Source organism: Equus caballus, chromosome 9 (assembly GCF_041296265.1).
Source record: "Equus caballus isolate H_3958 breed thoroughbred chromosome 9, TB-T2T, whole genome shotgun sequence".
Classification (NCBI taxonomy): Eukaryota; Metazoa; Chordata; class Mammalia; order Perissodactyla; family Equidae; genus Equus; species Equus caballus.
The window spans coordinates 29,664,598-29,690,099 of NC_091692.1; the positions used below are offsets into that span (position 1 = coordinate 29,664,598).

The following is a 25,502-nucleotide window of genomic DNA, read 5'->3' on the forward strand; positions in this document are numbered from 1 at the left end:
GAAACTGTCTAATTGCCATTATATTTACATTTCTCTACATTTTATCGGTGCCAAAACATTTAAAATATATCCTTCTAGAAAATAAATATACTACAGAAGATAAAACTAGTTGAAAACACAACCATGTAACGTTTTAAGGCACTGCATTCCATTAGACAGAACCCAAAATGAACTGAGTACAAAGACACAATGTGAAGTTTATACGTGAGACTCTTCCCTTCTCTCCGATTTTGGACTCCAGTGTTAATCTACATGAAGTCAGCTCCCTAGCTACACAAAACATAACTTCTCAGGATTTATTTGAATTGTTATAAGCAGGTAATTAAGTAAACTAAAAGAAGTCTAACTGAAAATTCAATGTGCAAGTAAGCCGAGATACACTTGATAAGGATTCCATATGCTAATGGCCTTGGTGCCACGCCAGCTCTTTCCTCTGAAGTTCTCAGATTTCATCAATCTTTGTGGACTGGCAGCTCAGCAGCTCCCTCACCTTCACTGAGCCACAAACACGTCTGGGCCATCTGTGTCCTGAAGACAGGGGAGGACATATCAGCATTTCCCCTTCCCCAGGAATTCAGTTGACATTCTTTAGTAAAATACACAAAAGAACAGATTGCGCTTCATCTATAGGGCAATTTCACATTTCGCAAAGCTGTATGGTGCACAAATCTCATCCATACACATCTGAGGTCGTCAATTCATCATCTCATTATAGCAAGAAAGAACAAACATTCAACAAATATATATTGAGTGCCTAGCATATGAAAGGAAGGACACTGATATGAACCCATTCTTTGCCCTCATATTCTATTAGAAGCCATGTGACATATACGCAAAGGAACTCACACAAGGCCAAATAGGATCACGTGTGTGATACACACCAAGATCTATAGCAGTATAATGAGCAAGAGATCCTACTCCCAAGTAGAATAGCTGGCTAAAATAGTAGAAATGTTATTTCAGCTAAACCTTGAAGAAACTAAAACCGTTTTTGTCTTCTGTTGAAGAAGCAGATAGGAAGAGTTAAACATCTCAAGTAGAAGGAAGGGATTAGGCAAAGCCAAAAACACACACAGTGAGTGTGCAAGGCCGTGAGCAGTCCAGACAGCGACAGCACTGGCTGTCTACTGCACAGCAACTTAAAACAAAGGCAAATGACCAGCCCGGACCAGACCACAGAAGGCTCTGACTTCAAAGCTGGGATTTATCCAGTAGCGTCAGTGGGGAGTCACCAAAACACAGCACCGCTTAAGGAAGGTTAATTTTTCAGTACACAGGACATAGTATAGGTCGAGAAAGCCTCGAGACAGAAAAAGTACATTCTAATAGTTTAACTGATAAAGCCCAGAACTAGAATGATGTCAGTAAGCGGGAGTGCAAGGTGATTTAATAAGTATCTTAAAGTGATCTAGAAAAGTATCTTATAGTGATCTACAGAAGATGAAACAGAAATGAGGAAATTTATGCAAATATAAATTAAAAGGAAAAATCTTCATCAGAAAGCTTATTCGAACAAGTACCTTGTAACCAACGGAGACAGGGGATGGGGTCTTTCTTAAAGAAGAATTCAAAAATCACCCAATTGGGACGGACAGTTTAAGGGCTCATTCTTCTGGAGACAGATTTCGTTTACTCATTCAACAAACACTTATTGCAAGCCTACTGTGTACCAGAAAGCATCGTTAATTCCCTCAAGAACAAAGCAAACAACAGAACAAGCAGGGGATTCACTGTTGGCCCTTAAGAAAGGCATCATCTCTGTCCTCTCTGAAAGAACTGGGACTTGTTCCACTGGAGAAAGAAAATGAGCCTCGAATTTCTTCCCATAGTCAGGTTTCAAGACTCACAAGACATAGCAGGTGTTCAGACTACAATAATGAGATATGTTATTCCCAAATCTTAAAGCACATGCTGCCTATGCAAATTCAACAACATCCAACTCCACAAAGATTTTCAAATATGCAATTCCACTTAGACTATCAACTCTTATCCAAACTCTCAACTAGCTGTTCCTTGACTAAAAAGTTACCTGTAACTTGATCTTCAGTGTTACCCATAAAAAATTATTAGCCCAGGAAGAAACTCCCAAAAGAAAGTCCCCGCTCTGACTGAAACAGTCTCTGCTGTGGTTTAAAAAGAAGAAAAAAAAAACACACTTGCAAGAAAGAAATCGAAACACTCCAATACTCTTTAAGAACAAGAACAAAACAAATCAATAGCAGCCCTCTGATGACACCTGGTGGCCGCTTCTCACAGGAAGTTTCTTTCAGCATTTTAAAGAAATTATTCCAGGAAACGTTAACAGTTCTCAACCACTTCACATGCTATCTTGACTATGGGCAGCACACATGAAGTCTCTCCCCTCATTTCCCTCCTTTTTGTTCCAGTTTTCACTTATTTTGTTCCAGTCTTCACTTCTCTTTTCATCTCTTCTCTCTTTTCTAACCAGTAGACATTAAGGCAGCTTGAGCTTGCTTTCTGTCTCTTTCTCACACCCTCTCTCACTCACTCACACACACACACACACACACTCTCACACTCACAGACATCCTCTCTCACTGGTACAAGGCCACCCACACAGGAAACCACCTTCTCCCTGCCTCCGTCCCACGCCATCTCACCCTTCACCCCTCCTAGACTTACCCAAATTAGTGGTGCAAGCAGTGTGCAGTTAGCACGTGTTGGCACCAGGCCCATGGTAAAGTCACAACAGGGGATAGTGTGCAGCATGGCTGGCGTGCACACACGTGCATTTATAAAAGCTCCCAATGCTCTTTTGCCCTTTCCCTTTGAGGAGGTCAAAAAAGGACGAACTCCAGAAGTTGTGGAGATCCTACAGCACAGTCTCCTCCTGGAAGGGCAAGGTAGGACACGTAAGACTTCCTACAAGCCTATTGCGAGCTGAGCAAGACAGGAATAAACGGAAATTAGCGGACTGCTCAGATCTCTTTCTTAATCTACCATTTTCAATTGGACCTTTTATCGAAAGTATATGTCTTATACGATTACCTGATTTAATAAAGTACCACCAAGTCCATATATAGTCTGTTCAGGAGAAAACTGTAGTATTCGTTGTCGTTACAAAACACCATGTGCATAACCTAAGGGGAACCAAAGGGAGCTGTGCTTTATGTAATCCTCCTCTCACCACACTCTCCCATCAGAAACATCGCTTTGTAACAGAGACCACAAAATAAAGTATCTGATCCTACAAAGAAAAAAATCACTCTTCTATGAAAATGCTAACAGTCACAAGTTGAATAACTTCTTCCATGACAAAAGAGTAAAATTTAACACCCTAAAAACCATTTATTGGTAACATCAGAAGCAATTTTACCACAAATGGATGTGTAACATAGTTGTTTATTCACAATGGGATCAGCTCCTGAACACTCGGGTCCAGCCAAACCCACCTCCATCAACGTGCCAGGGACAGGCTGCATTGCATTCCTAAGGGTAAGTCTGTTAACTCTACCTTCCCCCACTAGGAAAATGCCTGTGGCGATTCAGAATGAGTCCACAAATTCTCTGACACTCCCTTCAAAAGGTGGAGCCTAATTCCCTCCCCTTGGTGTGGGCTGGCCTTGGTGACCAAGTGCTTGCAAGGGACAGAAAACAGTGGCAGTGAGGGTTTTCGGCTCTGGAGACACAGTCACAGAGGTGCCGGTATCCTGCTTGCCCCCTCTCTTGATCACTCCGCCCAGGGAAGTGGGGGACCTGTCGCAAGAACACTTCTGCAGCCTGTGCACATGGAGGCCCAGGGGGCAAGGAACCGAAGCCTCCTACCAAGAGCCAAAGAGGAACTGGGGCCTCCTGCCAACAGCCATGGGAGTGAGCTGCCTGGAGAGCAGCTCCTCCAGCCCCAGGCAAGCCTTCAGATGATTGCAGCCCCTACAAAATCCTGACTGCAGCCACGACCAACTGGGTAATGAGCCTACTCCACACCCTGACCCACAGAAACTGGGGGATAATAAATGCTTATTTGCTTTAAGCCACTAAGTTCTGACATAATTTGTTACACATCGGTAGATAACTAATATAATGCCCTCTCTCTCCTTTGCACCTTGGCAAGAGTAGATAGGGCTCAAGTTCACCCCTCGTTTGTATATATTTTACATAGATTTCCTTTCCTATACCCTCCAACCTTTAACAAGAATGTTCTATACTATCACAATAGTATTAAGGTACACGGGAGGAGGTCCACGAAGTATACTGGTTGAAGAGAAGAATTCCCATCAAACTTCTGAAAGATTTCAAAACTTAATAAACTGACATTTACATTTATGCCTCTCCCACTACCAAAACCAGACTTGACACGGCTTACAATGAAAAACTGGGATACTAAAATCAAGAATTATTAAAGAGCTAACTAACAAAGACATGAGGTAGAGAGTTTCAAATTTAGATTTGTATGGAATAAAAGAAATGTCTTCATGTTTCCTGAAAAACCTCATTTTGGATGAAGGCATTCATTCTTATTGGCCCCTAGAATCATTTATAGCAAACAACTTGCCTCAAAGATAACAGTAGCCATGAGTTCCTGTCCAGCTAAGCTCAGAAATGTTAGCAACCTCTATTTCTACTCTTCCCCAAACCTGATGGGGCAGCCCATGCAGTAAACACCTATACAGCCACATGCCACTGGGGCTGAATGAGTCACAATCCTTTTGGCCACACAGAATACAAAACTTCCTCACCCTCACCTAGCAGGAGGCATTCAAACTTCGGAGATGTAGGGGCCTCTGGTCACAGGACTCACATCTGATTAAGTTCCACCTCCAAAGCATCTCACATGCCATGTCTAGCCTACTTCTAAAAATAACCTTCCCCAGCCAGAGTCCAAGGACAAACCCAAGACAAGCTAGAACTATGTGCTCTTAAGCCCAAATGGTCAGAGTAAATAAAACTATCGACAGAGAGAAAAAAATTCGCACTCAAGTCAGAAGAGAATACTGTTCCTATTCCAGGGGATACCCATGTTCTGTTTCAAATACCTAATTTGATTCTGCCTGCAAGTTAAAAATTAGAATATTTGTTTAGTGCTTAAGTTAGAGCTAAAACAATCATTAAAAAGCCATACTAATAGGGATCAAGCCATGGTGACTGTAACAGAATAAACAGACCTCACCCCTTTCATTATCAAAGAGTCTCCCCTTCCCAACACTACTCGTGAGGATGTAGTAACAGCAACATAACGTGACAAGTCATGGGACAAAAATAAACTGTAACATTAGCCCAGTTTTCTTACTTGGCTGTTTCTTTTATTAAAATGTTCCTACACTTCAAGTACTATTTTCCAAATACATTAAATTGATCCAGTAATAAAGTCAATTTTATGGCGATCTTAACCACCTCTGACAAAGCTATCTTGTGTAGTAGGAAAGATTTTACACAAAAAGTTAAAATTCAATATATCTCCTTTCAAAATGTATTTTTAAAATTAATGCTTTGTTAATATTTCCATCTAATTGTTTTGATTTTTCTCAAAAGGAAGAAAATTCTTATTGGAACAGGAAAACAGCATAAAAAAAGGAAAATTCTATGAGTAAAACAGAAAATGAAAAATTTCAATGCCATTAAAAGCAGACACACACGATCATTCGTGTCGTATGCCATCTGAAAAGGTTGTTTTATCATCAATGTAACTAATCACAATGAAACCATCTCTTACAACTAAAGACATTATAACGAATTTTCTTCACAGCTACAGAGAGACGGGATTTGCTGTTTCACATCAAATAGAACAGGCTACATAAATTCTTCTTCCTATTTATTGTAAAATATAATTTCATCTATAAAATCAGTCATGAAATATTAAAACAAACAACAGACTTTATATCCTTTTCTTAATTTAGTTTGAACGGTCTATTCGCTCAAAAAGGGGGGAGGTTTGCAATCACACACATCTCTAGACTCTTTCACCATCTCAGCAGGTTCTCTCTATAAACGTTATGCCATTCATTCGAGAATGCTATCATTTTTCTGTAACTTTCCTGATCCCCTTTTCCTTAGTTTTCACCTAGCAAAACTGCATTTCCATTTTCAAGTTTTCCCTCTAAATTCTCCTTCTGAATTCCATTTTGCTGCTTTTCACTAAAGCTCTGACAGTGTCTCTCACATCTCACTGTCAATTAATTGTTCTAAGTGAGAAAAGGGCAAAAAATCTCCAAAGTTTAAACGATTGTTCTTTGACTATTTTAACATACTCCTGTTTTAACTGATCTAACACAAATTACAAAATTAACTCATCTGAAGTTCTATCACTTTTCCTTTATTTACCTTGCCTGCTTTTACTATCCTGCCTGCTGGTATAGGGTGTTAATGATTCAAATCATAAAAAATGGGTAAAGGAAGTCAGGAGCGAAAACAGGACTATATATGAAGTTAGACTCTTCAAAAGGAAAACCAAAAAGACTAAGTTTCAATGTGCTCAATGTCTATAGTGTATAAGACTCATCTACAAAGTTCTGGAACACCTGAAATAAGCAACTTGCTTTTCAACTTTAAACACAGATGTTTTAGAACAAATTTAAAGTATTAATTTATACACCAAGGGACAAACTTACCAAAATGACGGAAGAAGTTAACATTCAAATTATATATAAATCCAATGGTTTAGGCAAATTCTAGAACTTTAAAACCATTTGAGAGGGGAGAGAAGCAGCACGTGGGTACTTCCTCAGCTACCAAGGATCGCCAGGGCACCCCTCCAACAAAGTACTCTTTCCTGCTGACACTGATAGGAAATGTCCCCAGGACAACATCTTACATACTCTCAAGTGAACAAAAAGATATGGGCAAATAAAAGGAGAAGAAGAGGAAAATGCGAAAAACTTCCCTACTGGAATTCTTTCCTCAATACCTGAAATTTAAGTCACTAATCTAACAACGCTTCCCCGGGGCCGGTCAAGCCTCATTATCTTCTTCACCCTCGGATCACGGGATTATCCAATTCTTTCTCTACCACAAGTATCAGTATTTTCCAAGATTTTTGTATCTTAATGTCACGTTCATTAGCACTTCCTTAGGCCCATTCCTCACTAACTTTAGAAGCACATCCTGCTTAACACTGTTCAAAAATTATTTAAATACACTGTTTTCGTTGTCCCTCAGTCACAAACAAATGTAGATATTAATCAAACAGAATACTAATCTGTGATAGGAAAAAGCTGTAACCAAAGCCCTGTTAGACACAGTACGTCCGCTAGTTCCTGTGACTGCATCTATTTCTATTAGAATTTTATGGATTAAGCACTGAAGATCCTAAAAAATAATATTCATTATGTGAACAGCATTTCCCAGGTATGATAGAAATATCACTAGTGGCGTTTAAAATAAAGTTATCTACCACATGTTGGGATTTTTAAATAAGTATGTATTATTCAAATAGATATTAGGAAAAAATAACACACCAACCTATGACTCCACATGTATTACTTCTTATGACAATGCTAAGTTTAAAAAGAAAAAAGTGAGAAAGGGGCCGGCCCTGTGGTGTAGTGGTTAAGTTCGGCACACTCCACTTCAGTGGCCCAGGTTGGTGGGTTCGGGTCCCAGGTGCAGACCTACACCACTCATCGGCCATGCTGTGGCAGCATCCCACATGCAAAATAGAGGAAGACTGGCACAGATGTTAGCTCAGGGAGAATCTTCCTCAAGCAAAAAAAGGAAGCTTGGCAACAGACGTTACCAAACAAACAGAACAACAAACAAAAAACAAGAGTGAGATAAAATGCTGTGGTATAAAACACAGCAAAAACAATGAAGGAGTAGGGAAATGACTTAAGTTTGGAAAATGCCACATCATACATACCTTATACATTTGCTAATTTTTCAATTATATAAATTCTAGGAAATCAATAAAAACTAATAATTCTTAGCCCTAAGATCATTATTAAACGAGAGTGCTCTGAAGATCAGTCTCTCCTCCACTGCTGGCAACCTTCATAGTTGGCATCACAAATCCTCATTCACCAGTTTTCACCTGAGTAGTAGCCTCCTTCAGATTACACCTCTAAGAAAGTACTGCAGCCTAATAAAACGTCCCAACTCTGTCACATCACACGTCTACATTCTGAGGAACAGATAACAGAATTATACACGTGGAGAAGGAAAACTGCAGAATACTAATTTTCTACATACTCAGAACCTGCCTTTCCTTTGAGATTTGGATACAGTGGCTAGAATCCATCTAACAAGAAGATAATGCCCTAATACCATACTGGTATAAAACGTGCACTTACAACTGGCCAAAGCACAACAGAAGTCTCTCTCTCGCTCTGGTAAACTTCCACGGCAGGTGTTCCTGGTCAGCAGGCGGTCTGTTGCAGGCCGACTCAGGGATCCTGGCTCCTTCCATCTTGCAGCTCTGCCCTGGAGCTTCCTCGTTCCCTGCATTCAGCTGACTGAAGAAAGCAAGCCTGGAAGCAGCAGACTCTTGATGAAGTATCATCGAGACGTGCTCTGAGACAATTCTCCATGTCCCAACCAGCTCTGCTTCCATCTGCTGACCTTTGACTTTCAGTATCTGGTCAGACATAACTAACAGTAGTCTTGCAATCTTGACTCAAAAGCAGTGTTGGGACCCAGGGCAGACTGCCCCCAAAATATGCTACAATGGCACACTGATTATTTTGACTTAGTTATTTGAGAAGCAGCTGATGCAAAAATTGCACTTTGACCCTTTCCATTTCCCCCTGAAAGCAGCAAACGAATCTCCCATGTGAAAAACAGCTTCCTCACGAGGCTGACCCAACGGCATAAGGGTTAAGTTGGCGTGCTCTGCTTCGGCGGCCCAGGGTTTGCAGGTCCGGATCCCGGGGCGGACCTAGCACCGCTCATCAAGCCACACTGCAGCGTCATCCCACATAAAACAGAGGAAGGTTGGCACAGATGATAGCTCAGGAACAATCTTCCTCAAGCAAAAAGGGTGGGGCTGGGAGGGGGTGGAATTCAGGGCGGAGAGGCCTGTATAAACACACCTTGTTACTTTTTTACTAATTTACCACCACAAGTCCAAACTCTGCTTAGATTGCTTACTAATGAAGCACCCAAACCTAAGTATCTTTGTCCTGTCAAATCCTCACAAATTTAGTGTTTCTGTGTGTAAAAAGTATAAAAGCTGCCTGCTTTGGTCACTTCTGAGCGTTAATTTTATGATCTCCCACGTGTACGCATTACATTCGAGTTTTCTCTTTAATCTGTCTTGTGTTCATTTTACTATGAGGCCAGCCACAAGAACTCAAGAGGAATAAGGGGGAAATTTCCCCCTCCCGGACAGGGGCATCTACCACTTCCACTCATACCTGCTTCGCCGCAAGGGAATCTGAAAAGTGAAACCTGGAGCTGTAGAACTGTATCTTATGGAAGGACAGAACCGATTTAGATGGACAGCTAGCCATCTCTGCCACATACCAATGCCCAAAAATTATCATATCGCTTGTCACTCTACCATTAATGAAGGCTTTGCAAGACCTTCGACAACCTTTTCTGAGAAACGCAACTGTCCCTGGAAGAGCATGCCTGGACTTACTACCTCCACGTCTGTAACACAACGGAGCCACAGACAATACCAATCATTTATCAATTTAGCTAATCAGCCAAACATGAATCCCTTGGTCCCACCCATGGAGAGATCCTGATTAAGAGAGTCTGGGGTAAGGACAAGGATCTGTAGTTTCAGAGAGCTCCCTGAGTGATTCTGATGAGCCAGATTTGGGACCCCCTGGAGTAAAGTCCCTTCTAACTTCAAAAAAAATAATATAAACCTAACATATATTTACTAGACAGAGAGCTGAAGTGTGGAGAAGAGGGGAAAAAAGGAGAAGAAAGGTGAATGAGGAAGGAGAGTAAACAAACGCACTCAATAGGGATGTCACACAGGGATTCCAAAACAATCTCTCATGCAAAATGACTCTGAGGAATGTCACTTTTAGCAAACACTGCCTCCACCTCCCACCCTGAAATCCTAGGGTGTTAAACACCACCCATATGGAAAACCAGATTACAGACCCTGAAGATTCTTAATGAAAACCATTTGGTCTCATTTTTTCAAAGACTATAATTCCTACTACCTCTCCTTGAATGATCTAAATTGTCTAAGCTATTTGTAAAAGCAGATTACCACCTTAGTTTAAATTCTAATGGTTTTATAGTTATATGAACTTCTATAACTGTGATTTCTCATTCTAGAATAATTGATCCAATAATACGCATCAAATTCTGGTCCGGAATCCACGATCAGCAGAAATCACAAGTGAATTACACACTTTGAAAGAAGTGGTTTGTTGCTTGCTCTAGGTTTAAAACACAAAGTTTCCATTATCCTTAGTAACTGACAAGCATGCTGGGCTTTGGCTACATTTGATGATTACACTGCTATTATTCCAAATGCATCAAACAATAAATATCTTTTTCCTATTAGGCTTCCTATTACCTTACTTGTTTTTATTTAAAACTTTTCGTGTTTTTGTTTAAAGGGGGGAAAAACGCATATAAGAGAAAATAAAAGAGAAATAGGAACATGAAACACATTGAAAAGCACTGGCAATTAAGACTGAGATTATCCAGCTTCAGCAAAATGCATCTGAAACTAGAAGAGCTGAAGTACTTAAAATTTGTTTTAAGAAGCCTATGTTCGGATCTCCAACAAGCACTACATGTGTCTCAAATGCAGACATCCCTGCTATGGAAGGACTCTCCTGGCTGTCAGCTTAGTAAGGGGCTGACTCTGCTGGAAAGCATGACATTACACAATTACAAATGCTTGACAGTTCATGTGGTTTAGACAATTTGAGCACTCTGAATTGAATACCAAACAAAAACAGTAGTGCTATTTGGTTTCATATCATTTGACTTATGGCTTCTGGAACATCTTTTAATTTTTTCTGTATTTGTTAATTTTAAGGAGTGACTGTCATACTACGGTGGCTTAAAATAAAGTTTACAATATAACCAATGTGTATCTAAGAAATAGTCCTCATAATATGAGATAATTATGATACAAAAACAATTATCAAAGGCTAGAAAACAATAGGCAAAGGGAGAGTCCCCAAAAGTGCCCTTTTTAGCAACCAAACTGCCTAAGCAAAGAAGTAAGATTTCCCAAATCCTATGGTGTGATCTTACCAATTTCTAATGAACTGGAAGATGCAATCCTTAAAACTAAAAACAAAATCCAATTACTTTTCTGCTTTAGGGACTCAGCATCTGCTAGAATGACACTCATATACGCTGGTTTAGAAACAAACCTACTAAGAAAAAGAAAGCAACTTCAAAAATGCGGGTATATACAGCCTTCCCTCTCCACAGTCTTCCACACTCCCATTCCTATTTTGACTTTTCCTTTTTATCTCGAAACTCCAACGCTCTCAGGCATAACAGTCTTGTCTGGCTGTCCTCTCCCTCTGACCAGGTCTGACAGAGTGTTAGGAGTCAGCCAGCCTCTACCGTTTTCACCTCTGTATCCACACACACCTTTCCTCCCCTAGGAAACAGGAGGAGTCGTGGTACCAACCCCCATATGCTCACTGTGAGGCTCAATCCTCAGTTAACTGAGGATAAACTCAGTACGTAATGTCCTTAGACCAGTGTTTGGCACCTGGCAAGTGCTCAGCAAGTATTAACCATCATTATCATCAAAAACAACCTTCTGTTTGATATCCCTACTGCTGAAAGTACTTTCAGACCATAATGCTGCAAGAACATATCTTCTCCACCATCACCCCCACCAGATCTTTTTCATACAAACTGAATAGTCCCTCTGTAGACAGACTTCGCAAAAAGAAAAGACATAAGTGTATGTTTTTTAAAAATTTGGCAGGTACAAAAAATAATTTGAATATGTGCGAGGCACTAAGCATAACATAAGAAAACCCCGAGTACAGATCACAGTTTAAGAAAATTAAATTCAGGGGGCCAGCCCCATGACCAAGCAGTTAAAATTCTGCACACTCAGCTTCAGGAGCCTGGGTTCACAGCTTCGCATCCCAGATACAAACCTACTCCACTCATCAGCCATGCTGTGGGGGCATCCCACACACAAAACAGAGGGAGACAGGCAACAGATTTAGCTCAAGACGAGTCTTCCCCACCAAAAAAAAAAAAAGAAAAAAATTAAATTCCTATCTTTCAGTTCCGTTTCGGGATCCCTATCACCTTCTCTCTTCTAATAGAGCTACCCACTAATTTGAATGTGTTTGTAATTAATCTGCTTTATTACTTTGCCATATCTGTATTCCTAACAGTATGGACTTTTGCTTTACATGTTTCAAAACTTTAAAAAAGGAAAAATACTATGTGCATTCTTCTGGAAGTAGCTTTTTTTCCTCAATATGATATTCCTGACAATAATCCTCAGTGGTGCAGGTGGCTAAAATCCATTCAGTTGCACTCCTATAGGAATACAATTTATCCATTCTCCTCGGATGGACACTGCTTCCAGTTTTTGCCTTTTACAAACAGTGCAACTGTGAGCATTTTGTCATGTCCTCAGGCACTCACATACATGCGTTTCTCTGGGGCACCAGTTTGCCAATTTTAGCATGCATTAAACCACCTGAACGGCTTGTTAAGACTGAAAGCTGGCTCATCCCCAAAGCTTCTGATTCAATAGGTCTAGGGTGGAGCCCCAAATTTTGCATTTACAAGAAGTTCCTGTGAGATGCTGAAAACACAATTTAGAAGCACTGCTCCAGGATAAAGACCCAGGAGTAGAATCACTGGGTCAAAGTGTACATCCATCTTTAACTTTACTAGGTAATCCCAAAGTTATGGTACCAATTTACAATCCCACCAGTTGTGTGTAAGCATTCCAGTTATTTCCGACCTTCCTAAACAGCAGACATTGTCAGATTTTTACACTGTTGCCAACCCAATGTTATGAAACTATACACCACGTTGGTCCTAAACTGCCTTTCCCTAATTGCTAATGAAGTCGAGAATCTCTGCATGCAGGTTTCCTCTTCTGTGAGATGCCTACTTGGGTCATAGGCCCATTTTTCTATTGTTCTTACTGATTTGTCACTGTTTACCTTTCTAGATACAATCCTTTCTCAATAATACGTACTGAAAATATCTATTCTCACTTGTGACTTGTCTGTTCACTTTCTTGATGGTTTCTTTTCATAACCACAAGCTGTCAAATTAATGCTGTCAAAGCGGTCAATCTTTTCCTTTATGGTCTACACCTTCTGTGATCTGTTTAAGAAGCTCTTCCTTGTATTAGACTCACACAATTACTGTCCTACATTGTCTTCCAAAAATTTCATAGTTTTGCCTTCTGTATTTAAGCCTTTAATTCACCTGTAGTTGATTTTTCTGAATGATATGAATTAGAAATGTATCCCACTCTCAAGGAGTTTCCTATTGGCTAAGGCCCACAGATATGACCAACTATAACTTCAGAGAGGATAATGATTCCTGTTAACCCCTACCTTATTGAGGTTTATTCTGCTCTCTCATCGAGGCAAACCAAAAACTGGATAATTTCAATACGGAAAACTTGGAGGGTTATTAGCAAATTAGTCAGACTATGATCCCCACCCCACCATACTCCAGGAAGAATCCTTAAAAATACCACACACACAAAAAAAGAGGCCAGCCCTGTGGCCAAGTGGTTAAGTTTACACACTCGGCTTCAGCAGCCCCAGCTTTTGCCAGTTCGGATCCTGGCTGCAGGCAGGGCCATGGCACCACTCATCAGGCCATGCTGAGGCAGCGTCCCACAGAGCACAACCAGGAAGGCCTACAAGTACAATACACAGCTATGCACTGGGGAGCTTTGGGGAGAAGAAGAAGAAAAACAAAGGTGCAAATCGTAAAAACAAAAAACAAATTTTTTTAACTCTAAATTTAGTCTTATTCTAAAAAACTGAAAGTTGAGCATTGGGGAAAGTGTGGCAAAATGAGCATTCTCAACAGTACTGGCTGGAATATAAATCTATACAAACTTTCTAGAGGGTTATTTGCAATATATCAAAAGCCTTAAAATACATATCTTCTTTGAGCTATCAATGACTCTTTACAGAACTTATCTTAAGGAAACAACTGAACAAAATACATATTTAGGAATATTCACCATGGAACTCTTTCTAATAGAAAAAATTGGAAACAGCCTAATCTCCAACAACGCAGGATGGGTTACAGACGAAGCTGCTGCAGCACATCCATATATGGTCATGCGCCATCTAAGGACGTTTCAGTCAACAGTAGATCACGTAGATGATGGCCATCCCATGAGATTAGTACCACAGAGCCTACATGTGTAGGAGGCTATGATAGAAGAAAATTTTATATATTGAGGTGTATGGGGAAGCCGTTGTGGTTTAAATGCGATTTGGACTAAATTTTATTTAAACCAAAGAAGCCTGACTTACAGCCTGTCAAATGTTCGTTGTATATTGTCCCAAAATAAAGAATGTACTCTTTTTTTTTTTCAATATTTCTTTTTCTGCTTTATCTCCCCAACCCGCCCCCCCCGCACACAGTTGTATATCTTAGTTGCAGGCGCTTCTAGTTGTGGGATGTGGGACGCCGCCTCAACGTGGCCTGATGAGCGGTGCCATGTCCACACCCAGGATCCGAACCCTGGGCCGCGGCAGCGGAGTGCGCGAACTTAGCCACTCAGCCACAGAGCCGGCCCCAGAATGTACTCTTTGAAGGTAAGAACCAATGCCTCTCTTCTTATGACACCAGTACTTTTTGAAGATAAGTGTCCTTTCCCATGACACTGGGGTCATGCTGACCCACTGTGTATGTACTCATCTATAACAAAGTATCTCCTTGAACCCTTGAGAGAATGTACCCCTGTCACACTTGATGTATGTCTGTTTGGAAATGGTATATAATGGTGCTGAAAAATCACTCTTCTTCACAGCACTTACGAAGGCTGCACTCCCAGGCTGCAGTCCTCAGCTTGGCTCGAATAAAACTCCCCGCTGTAGAATGATTATTGATTATTCGTGTCAACAGCTCGACCATCTAGGTTTGTGAAAGTACACTTTATGATGTTTGCACAATGATAAAATCACTTACACATTTCTCAGAACGTATCCCCACTGTTAAGCAAGGCATGACTATAGTGGAATACTATGATGATTACATAGCTGTGTTAATGTGGAAAGATGTTTCTAATAGTCTGGTAATTTCCAAAACCAGTTAACAAGATGCACATATGATATTCTTTTATTCTCAAATATTTATGGAGAGCCTTGTGTATGCCAAGCACCAAGCAAGTGACTGGTAAACAAAAAGAGATCTGTTCCCTGCTTCTAAGGAGCTTACAAGCTTTGGAGGGGGATGAGGGGGAGGGAGACAGGCCACATACATATCTTCCAACTGACTCCTGTTGGGATATTAAAGGGATATACGTTTTGAAAATACAGACCATTTCTATGTGTCTGTGTATCTATGTAATATCTGCAGCACCTCATCAGCATAGTCTACAAAGAGAACACACACACTCAGCCGTATGGACTAGGAAGTGGGTCAACAAGAGGATACTTGGAGCAACTGCCTTGTGATGAACTGAAGCACACAAATCTTCTACAAAAATGCTCTAGGGAGAATCTTAAGAAACGCAATGTAGTTATGGAAAGTCATCCACTGGAAGACAGATGCGAGACAGATCGCAGAACCACAGAAAAAGAATTGGAACAAAGAGCTTCCGCTGTTGACAATTCAAGACTAAGACTGACCAAGATCAGGTACAAGTTCTTGAACAAATAACTGTTCTTCTACAAGTCTACAGCTTTACCCTTCCCTACTATGTTGGGATCTAACAAATAATAATGAAGCCTCCAAGATAAGAAAGATCTCATAATTAGGGTCAGGCTCAAAGGATTCTGACATTCTATATTCATTTCATTTAAACATCTGCACTACAATCAGTAAACTTACGAGAGTCATTAATTACAAAGGGAAAATTTTTTTCTTTGGAGCACAGAAACATGTCAGACACCTCAACCAAGAGATCAAAAGTTAACATTCACCAGCGATAAGACCTATCTACATCACACATGTGCCAATATGATGCACTGAGAAGGGAACAACCTCACCACTGTGGTATTCTTGTCACAAATGCTTAACCCTCAATTTAATCATGAAAGAACACCAGATAAATCCAAACTGAGGGACATTCTGCAAAATAACTGACCGGTACTCTGGAAAAGTACCAAGGTCACGAAAGATAAAAAACTGTCACAAATTGGAAGACACCAAGGAGACACCATAACTAAATGCAGTGTGGGCTACTGGACTGGATCCTCGACCAGAAAAAAGACATCGGGGTGAAACCCGAATAAAGACTTTAGATTAACTCTATCAACTGCCTGGTTTCAATAACCACACTATGGTTACATAAGATGCTAACAAAGGGACGCTGGTTCTAAGGTATATACGAATTCTCTGGGCTATTTTTGCCATTTCTTTCTACTTCTAAAATTATTTCAAAGTAAAAAGTTTGTAAAAGTAACTTCAGACGAATGATAAAGAGATATGGGGGATCACTCAATAACTCTTACATAAAAATATGCTACCTCCTCGGGTCTGGCCCTGTGGCTGAGCGGTTAAGTTCGTGCGCTCCACTGCAGGTGGCCCAGTGTTTCGTTGCTTCGAATCCTGGGCGTGGACATGGCACTGCTCACCAAACCACGCTGAGGTGGTGTCCCACATGCCACAACTAGAAGGACCTACAACGAAGAATCTACAACTATGTCCTGGGGGGCTTTGGGGAGAAAAAGGAAAAAAAAAATATGCTACCTCCTCCAATAATTGTGCTAAAAAAAACCCAGTAATTGCAAATAAGGCGTAAACCAGAATAATCTGTAAGTATTCACTAAAAACCTGTGATTGGGATAATCTAGAGAGCCGACTAACTTTCCTAGGGCACTGAAGTCTCTCCAGATAAATAATCTACCTCATTTTCCCTATTAATCTTTTTTAATTCAATTCAACTTATATTTATTTAACATCTACTATGGGCATGGAACTGTGCTGGGGCCTGATCAGATTTTGATACATTAAGAACATTTCAGTACACAAAATGAGAAAGAAAAACAGAGAGTAACAAAACTGGAAGGAACTTTTCACTCCCATACAATCTAGCAATCAATACCGGCACCCTTTTTAGTGTGATTGCTGCTAGGAGCTCAAGTGCATCCCCTTCAGCATAAGCGGTTCTGACCTCTACAATTATCTCCAAAAATTATCCCTGAAGATGCCAAAATGACTCTAAAACATACTCCATTTCTAGTACTTTTTTCCATCTAATCATTATGTTGTTGGTGCATTACAGTACACAACACAAAATTAAAGAACTTGATTCTCTGAACGTCAAGGAAGGGTCAAGCTGGTATAAACCCACAGACGTTTACTTACTATCCTCTTAGAAGAGGTCAAAGGCAACATCACAGAAGGCCGGGGTTCTCAAAGTGTGCCCTCAGAGTCAGCAGCTTTAACATCACCCAGGAACTTGTCAGAAATGCAAATTCTCAGTCCCAGTCCAGACCCGCTGATTCAGAGACCCAGCCCAGCATCTGCGTTTTCACAAGCCCCCCCAGCTGACTCTGATGCACCATCAGTTTGAGAACCACTGATGGAACAGCAGAAAGACTGGCCCCGTGAATCCGGAGGCCTGATTCCAATCCTTGCTCTGCCACTAACACCTCTACAATGCATTAGCCGCTCAGCTTCTGTGGGGCTCAGCCTCCTGATCAGTGAGGGAACTGCAACAGCTCACTACCACAGTCCTTACACCCTAATTTGATAACCATGAAAGCATTCATTTGTATAAGGCCTAAAAGTGAAAACACCACTGCAGTATTTCACCACGTATTTCTCTCTTTCATCCAAATGAAACAATTAAAATTTCTTCTTGGCATCCACCAGCCTCTGAATCAGACTTAACATAGCTACAATAATTTCTTCTGATTTTAAATAAAATTGTGTTTACTACTTTGCTGTAGCAAAAGCCATATAAATGCTAATTTTACAGTTTCCTATTTAGTTCTCTATCAAGCCTATTTTGGAGCAATTCCTCATAATAACAAAAATTCCAAGAAACCCACCTACTACAGACTGAATTGTGCACCCCCCCCTACACACACACACATACACACACAATTTTGATGCCGAAGCCCTAATCACCAATGTGATGGTATTTGGAAATGAGGTCTTTGAGAGGTACTTAGGTTTAGATGAGGTCAGAACGGTAGGGTCTCCAAGACGGGATCAGCGTCTTTAGAAGAAGACGAAGAGAGACCAGAGTTCTCTCTCCATCTCTGCCATGTGAAGACACAGCAAGAAGGTGGCTGTCTGTAAGCAAGGAAGAGCCCTCACCAGGAATCAGCACCTTGATCTTGGACTTAACCTCCAGAACTGGGAGAAGTAAATGACTGTTGTTTCAGCCACCTGGGGTTATGGTGTTTTCCTAGAGCAGCCCACAATGACCAACACACTCACTCAAAATACCCCTCTGCTGTGGGCATAGTTCAGAAGAACTGTGCTCCAACCTCGCATAAAGAATGTGTGTGATCAGACCACTGAAGTACTCAGCAACTATGAAAGAGAAAGAATTTTAAAACGTACAGATCTAGATACTTCCATTACTAAGAAACACAGCTTAATTTCATCTCCTAGTCATGGATTTATAAACCGCGATTCTTCTCACAGCCTGTGGAAACTATGACAAAAACCTCTCAGAGGAGATGTGAGAAAGAGGGAGAGAGGAGAATCAAATAAGAAGAGTCCGTTTTATAAAGGTTAGAGTTTTCTCTTCGAACACAAACCTAGGTAGCACGAATGTGGGCAGAAATGTCCCATCAATCAAGTGAATACCCACTAATCCTTGAGACCTAACTCAAATGCTGTATCCTGCAAGCTCGCGCCACTCCTTCCCAGGCAGTCAGACATAAATTACTCTGTGCTCCCCTTTCTCCATTTCAGCACTGAGCAAAAGGCACTATACTTGCTTATGGATCTGTCTCTTCCACCAGACCTTGAAATCATCTAGGGCAGCGTGTTACTCTCTCCAGCACCTAGAATGGTGACTGGCATGAAGCAGTTTGCTCAAGTGGAGCCACTCTGCTTGGCTGAATACAAGAGGAACTCTCTGTGCTATCTCACAGCTTTTCTGCAAATCTGAGATTATTCCAAAATAAACAGGTTTTTTAAAAAAGGCACCAGGAGCCACTGTATTATCAGTAATAATCACACCTGCCTTACATGTCACGCAAGAAGACACCAGCTACTAGAGAGCCTTGCCTCAGTGTTTTTCAGACGTGCCAGCAGGAGTCAGTAACCTTACATGTAGCAAACTTGAAAAACAATGAGTAACAAACACTTGAGACGCTAATCCTGACCTTAACTTTGGTCAAACTGTTTAACTTTAGTCTCAGTTTGTGAAAAGGGACTAGTAATTCGGACCCTACACGGCTGCCGTGCTACATGAAGTCTACAGAGTATACATCAAATGAGCTCTCCTAACGATGTTCTAATCAATACGTGTTAGTGACCTTCCCCAGGCAGTGTTGCATCTGGACTAACGCTTCACCGCAAACCAGGTGCATACTGTAACTAGTTCCACCGGCACGGACTGTAAAGTCCCGACACAATCACCATTCGGGCTATGATTACCTAGAAAATAATCCTACATATGTGTCCACAGATGCCAACCCTGCCAAGATGTCCTAGTCCAGAACCCCCCAACCCAATAAACAGGCTATTCAAAACTCAACGCAAGCGCAGGGGTCAGCAGCTCCTGGCACCCACCTCCCCCCGACTAAGCTCCAGAAAGCGGGCACGCACACTCAGGCCGTGCTCGCCCACTAGGAAGAGGTGGGTATCTCCAGGGACGATCCCGCTGCTGCCAACAGCGACGTGCGGCAGCCTGGGGTCTCCCGCTAGTTGCTGAGAGCAGCTGGACCCTGAGTGGCCAGGACCGTCCACTTCCAGGCGTGGTGCTCTCGGGCACCAGCATCCTCAACCGAAGGAGGCGCGGGTGGCAGCAGCGCATCGGTGCGCTGGGGAAAACAGGGCGTGGGCGGGCAGCCACGCACACCACCGCCCAGACTAGAAACCGACACCGGGCAGCTCCCCGCCTGGGCGCCCGCGTTCCAGTCGGAGAAGCCAGGCGGTCGGAAGCGCCCCGACTGCGTGCAGGGCTGCGTGGGGCGCCCGGGGAGCCGCTCCCGAGCCGACAGCCCGGGCCCGCGGGGAAACGGAGGCCCGCCGGGTCCCCGGGAGCCCGGCTCGCGGAGCGAGCAGATGACGGCGGGGGCAGGGCGGCTGCGACGCCGCGCGGGCGGCGGGCGGGTGTCGGGCGAGTCTGGGCGGCGTCGGGAGGGACCGGCGAGCGGGGGAGGGGCGGAGGCGGGGGGAGGAGGGAGGAGGAAAAGCCTAGGGCCCTGGCGGGACTCCCGGCGCCCAGCTGCCCGGCCCGAGCCCTCAAGCCACCGCCCCCAGGCCCCGCGCAGACGCTGGACGGTCCCCGCCTCCAAACCTCCCCCCCCCGGCCCGGTCAGAGAAGAACTTACCCGTTTGCCGACGGAATCGCTCCTGCTGGCCCCTCTGACGGACTCCTCCGGCTCGTCGTCTTCCGGTGATGAAACCGGAAGTCCCACCCCTCCCCAAGAGGAAAACGGAAAGCCGAAGGAGTCAATCTAAGGAAGGGGAGACGCGCGTCAGGCTGAGAGCCTGGCGGCGTCTGACCGGGAAGGCCACCTGGCACTTCCAGCGGCTCCCCGAGCGGGTAACCCCCGGGCGATCCCGCCTCCTCCCTCTCCATCCCTCCTCACTCCACCCCTTCGCTCGCCCGCCCGCGGTAAAGAACCCCGAGGGCGGTGCGGGAGAAACGGACGCGCCCGGGCCGGGCGGGAGCCGGAGGCCTGCGGGCCGGGCGGCCGGCCTCCGCCTCCAACGGCCCAAGCGATGCCCGGCGCCTCTGAGGCCTCCTCTAACGGAGCGAGGTTTTCCTGCTGTGCCAGGCGCGTGCGCACCTCCGGGTTAGGAGAACAGCCTCTGGATGCTCCTAGCAGGGGTCCTCAGAGTCGCAGACCCTAGGAAGCCACGAGCCGAATTCGGATTCTAACGGGTTCTAATGAAAAATGCAGGAGGATCGGGGTCCAGTTCTCAGAAGAGGGGGCTGGGCTGCGCTGGGCTGGGCTGGTGTCTGGCTAACACAGAGGCTGAGGGAGGGATGCGCTGGAATGAACATGTGGAGCGAGAAGAAGCCTAGACCAGGTTCTTTGTGTGTCTGTGGCCGACTGCCTTCCTCCAGCTGCAAGTGCAGAGAACGTGTGTCACCACAGGGCTCTTGCACTGTCCAGCACACACTCACACAAGGTTTATTTTTATGAATACAACATAAAACCAAGAACATTCCCAGTCCTCGTTATCTTCCATAAGAGCATCTACCAAATCTAACTGACAGTCCAAACCTGGACAGTCCCAAACCTGACATGTTGCCCTCCTTCAATACGATGACGTCCCCTCCTGATCATGTCACTATATACTCCCAATAAGTATACTGGGTGGTCATCTTTATCCATGTGCATATGCTTCTTTGGTAAAATTTTTTAAAGCAAATACTTAAATTTCTCTATCCCCAACCTCTTTGTCTTCTTGTTACTAGTTAATTGGTCTTCTGGCTAATCACTGGGCGGATTTCTGTCATCCCTCTGAATGTAATCTATCCGGAAAATACTTCCTATCTGGCTCCCAAACCACAGCAAGACCCAGGTAGCCACATGGCTTGGGTTTGGGTAGAAAACGTGGACCCATCAATGAGAGCTGGGGAGACCCATCATGACCCGGGGAGGCAGAAAACCACGGCTCTGGACTCAGGCATCCCAGGGTTGGAATCTCCTAGATTCAATGACCTCATTCGTCCTCCTCCTCTCCTCACCTGGTGGCAGCTGAATAATTGACCAAGACACTGCAGGTCTCAGAGATTCAGCAGGAATGCAGATCAGCAAATACATCTTCTTATTTAGTGACTTGGTAAAACTGATGTTCCCTTGCTCAGAAATGGTTATATTTTACAACCAACTTTTGTTAATTGACTACTATGAACACCCTTGTTAAAATATAAATTGGCGTCAGAAACCTCGTGTACAGTTAGTCCTTGGGACCTCTGCCAAATACATCAGGTAGGTCCACGGAATCCGAAAACCTCACAAGATTCAACCAAATCTGGCGAGCATGGACTGTGCTTAAATAGTGACGAGTACCAAACACCTGCGAATATTTAACCAAGAGGACTTGATGTTGTCCAGCACCAGAGAAGAAGTGGCTCCTTATGGATGCCTCAGCGAGGCTGATGCCACAGGTGGGTCCCGTTTCTGTGACAAGAGGCAGGGTAAGCTGGCCCCATGATCCAGCCGTTTTAGACATGACGCAGCAAGCTTTAAAACTGACATTTCAAGCACCCACAAAGAGATGGAATGTGTGGCACTTTGTTTTTATTTGGAATCATAAGAGAAACATTTTTAATAAACCCTTAACTTCTTCTCCATTAATGCTATTTAAATAGTGAATTCATAAAGACTGAAGTGATTTGTTTACTTATACTTAGCTGTAGAAAACTTACGTGCTTTTGTTTATTTGTTTACACCATCAAATCCAATCAAGCCAAACAAGATGGTCGACTGAAATGACTGATGAATGCAACCTGAGCTGACAGCTTTAAATTTGGGATGTGTTACTGATGTCAGGTTGATCAGTTCTCTGTCTAAAATTGATGCTATTTAAAGCTTTGAACAATTTAGATGTAGTCACTGAGTAAAATCCCAACGGGGTGAGAGAATTCCATCAGGGCTGATTCTGCTGTGGTGAATTTCCATGTGCGCAGGTGTCAGAGGGAGAGTGGCCTCTCCCGATGGGGTAGTGAGACAGAACAGGATGCAGGAGGGGCGGTGGGCTGGCGTCACTCACAGCAAAGGTAAAGAGGCTTAGAATAAAGATAGACGCATCTTCTCACAAGGAATCCCAAATGGCATAAGAGTGTGAATATTGGTCATTTCTGTTTCAAAACTTTTCAAGAAAGGAAAAAGTGAAGGGGAGGCAAGAAGTGAATATGTATCACGCTTCAATAACTCATCTGAAAATGAACCCCCAGGGAAATCATGGTAGTCGGTGGGGTAGACCAATGTTTTTATTAACAATATAAAAGGAATGTGTGGTGAAAGCAACGGTGACATAAGTACTGACAGTCAGTGGATGAATGATTATGTGTCCTGAGCACCTCAGGACACAGCAAACTAGAGCAATTCCACCAATCAAATGGCAAGAGAAGTCTAATCGAAGAACCATCCTTGTGCTGGAAGGGCAGAATGAGTCCAGTCCGGGGACTACTGGGGCCAGACTTGGGGAAATCAAGTTGTTGAAGGTAGCTGTGACTTTAGAGAGGTGTGCAACAGAGACATTAAGCCATTTCCAGTGTCTCTACCTTTAAAATAGTTTATTACTGGTCCAAATGTCCAAAGACGTATTAAAGAGGGAAAATATTGTTTACTGGACAGAAATTCTCTGGATATTTAGATTCTATTCCTGTCCAGGGATGTGAGAGAGGGGATATGTCAGCAGCTCAGATGTAAGCTGGAAGGTTCCCGTCGTTGTTAATGCAGCTTAGCCGTCTCTAGGAAAAAGGCAGCAAATAATTGGGATCCTTCTATGTAGTTCCACCTAACAAAAGAAGAAATAAAGAGAAACTGTTATTTCCATTCAAATAATGGAGGAAAAGTAGTCTACAATTTAAACAGGAAGATTTGATGACATAAATTCAATCTAAAATATGCAGCATGTCGGAAGGTTACTGATGTGGACACCCTGTGGTTTGCACACTGAGAGATCAGCCCCCTCAAGAACCTGCTCACTGTTGATTTTCTCCTTCTGCGCGTGCTCTCCATCGTCCACAGTGCCCAGCGGGAGCATCATCACACTCTTTTGGATAACATCCTGGAATATATTGGCAATTGGTGTGGTTGATCCATCCCGGATCATATCTGGTTCTGTTCCAAACACTGAAACACAGGAAAAGAAGGCATTGAATAAATTAATGAGAAGACTACCCCCAGTGATCTCCGCAAATGTCGTGTTCACTTTATCTTTCTTTCTTTTTTTTTTTTTTTCCCACCATGAAATTTGGTGGCTGGGATAAGTAAGCGTCCTGATATCATGCAATTTATATTCTAAAATAGTCAATAGAGTCAAGAAGAAAACTGTGGTTGCCTTATTTACTATTATCTACTTTTAAAAAATATTTTTAAATAATATTTTAAACTAACGTTAGACGTACAGAAAAGTTGCAAAAGTAGTACAGAGAGAGTTCTCATATATTCCTTACTCTGCTTTCCCTAATGTTAACATCTTACATAACTATTGTACAATTATCAAGAATAGGAAATTAACATTGGATAATATTATTAACTAGACTCAGCCTTTATTTGAATTTCACTCTTTCCCTTCTGCTGTACCAGGATCCAATGCAGAATCCCACACGGCATTTTGTCATTGCTCCTTAGTCTCCTCTTGTCTGTGACTGTTTCTCAGTCTTCCCTTGTCTTTCATGACCTTGACCCTGCTGAAGAGTACTGATCAGTTGTTTTGTAAAATGTCCCTCAGTTTGGGTTTATCTGACGTTTTTTCACGATTGGAAGAGGTCATGTGTTTTTGGCCAGAGTACCACAGAAGATGTACCTACCTACTTTTATGGTTGCTTCACGAATTAAGTATTAGAAACACTAATATTAAATATTAGGAACACATTTCTTTGGTGTTTTGTGTTTCTTTTGTAACCAACATATGAATAAATCGCTGTACTCAACTTTCACCTGAATGTTGCAGTGTTTGTACTCAACTTTCAAGGTATCCCAGGAAACAGTTTTAATGGATATCCTGGGGTCTAGAAAGAGATGAGTTGAAACCTTCTAGGCTATAGGGAAAGTTGCCAGAGATGGAGTGGGAATGAAAAATAAATGAAGACACAAAAGAGAACATGCCGTGTCTTCTGGATCCACAGAGCAAGGCGTGAATGTGAATAAAGATGATGTACACTCGTGCATTGCTTAACGACAGGATACATTCTGAGAAATGCATCGTTAGGTGATTTAATTGTTAGATGGTTTAATTGTTGTGTACTCACACAAACCTAGGTGGTATAGCCTACCACACGCCTAGGTGATATGGTGCTAATCTTATGGGACCACTGTCATACATGCAGTCCGTTGTTGACGAAAAACTCATTATGTGGCAGACGACTGTCCTTTGTTGGCAGGACTGGTTTAGCACACAGACAGACAAAAAGGTGCCTTATGCATTCCTGCATTTTCCTGTATTTCATGTCTTTACTGTTGAATTTGACATTTCAATCACACATCTCTCTTCAGCTGGCATTCCATTTAACTTCCTAACTCTTCTTCACCCCCAAATTTTACTGGTAAAATACTGCTACAATTGAGGGCAGTGGGGATGATTGTGTAGAGAAGTATGGCTCTCGGTGTTGGACT

The 25,502-nt window shown here is 42.7% G+C and overlaps 2 long non-coding RNA genes across 2 annotated transcripts; one reads left to right on the top strand and one right to left on the bottom strand.

Moving 5' to 3' along the window:
• Window positions 1-282: 282 nt before the first annotated feature.
• Window positions 283-2,851, bottom strand: LOC138915540 (uncharacterized). The gene is made up of 2 exons (XR_011421591.1): window positions 2,644-2,851; window positions 283-528 (listed from the first exon to the last, which is right to left on the bottom strand). It is a non-coding gene; the product is annotated as an uncharacterized lncRNA (long non-coding RNA).
• A 17,777-nt stretch (window positions 2,852-20,628) lies between these two features.
• Window positions 20,629-23,699, top strand: LOC138915537 (uncharacterized). The gene is made up of 2 exons (XR_011421588.1): window positions 20,629-20,818; window positions 21,629-23,699. It is a non-coding gene; the product is annotated as an uncharacterized lncRNA (long non-coding RNA).
• Window positions 23,700-25,502: the final 1,803 nt, after the last annotated feature.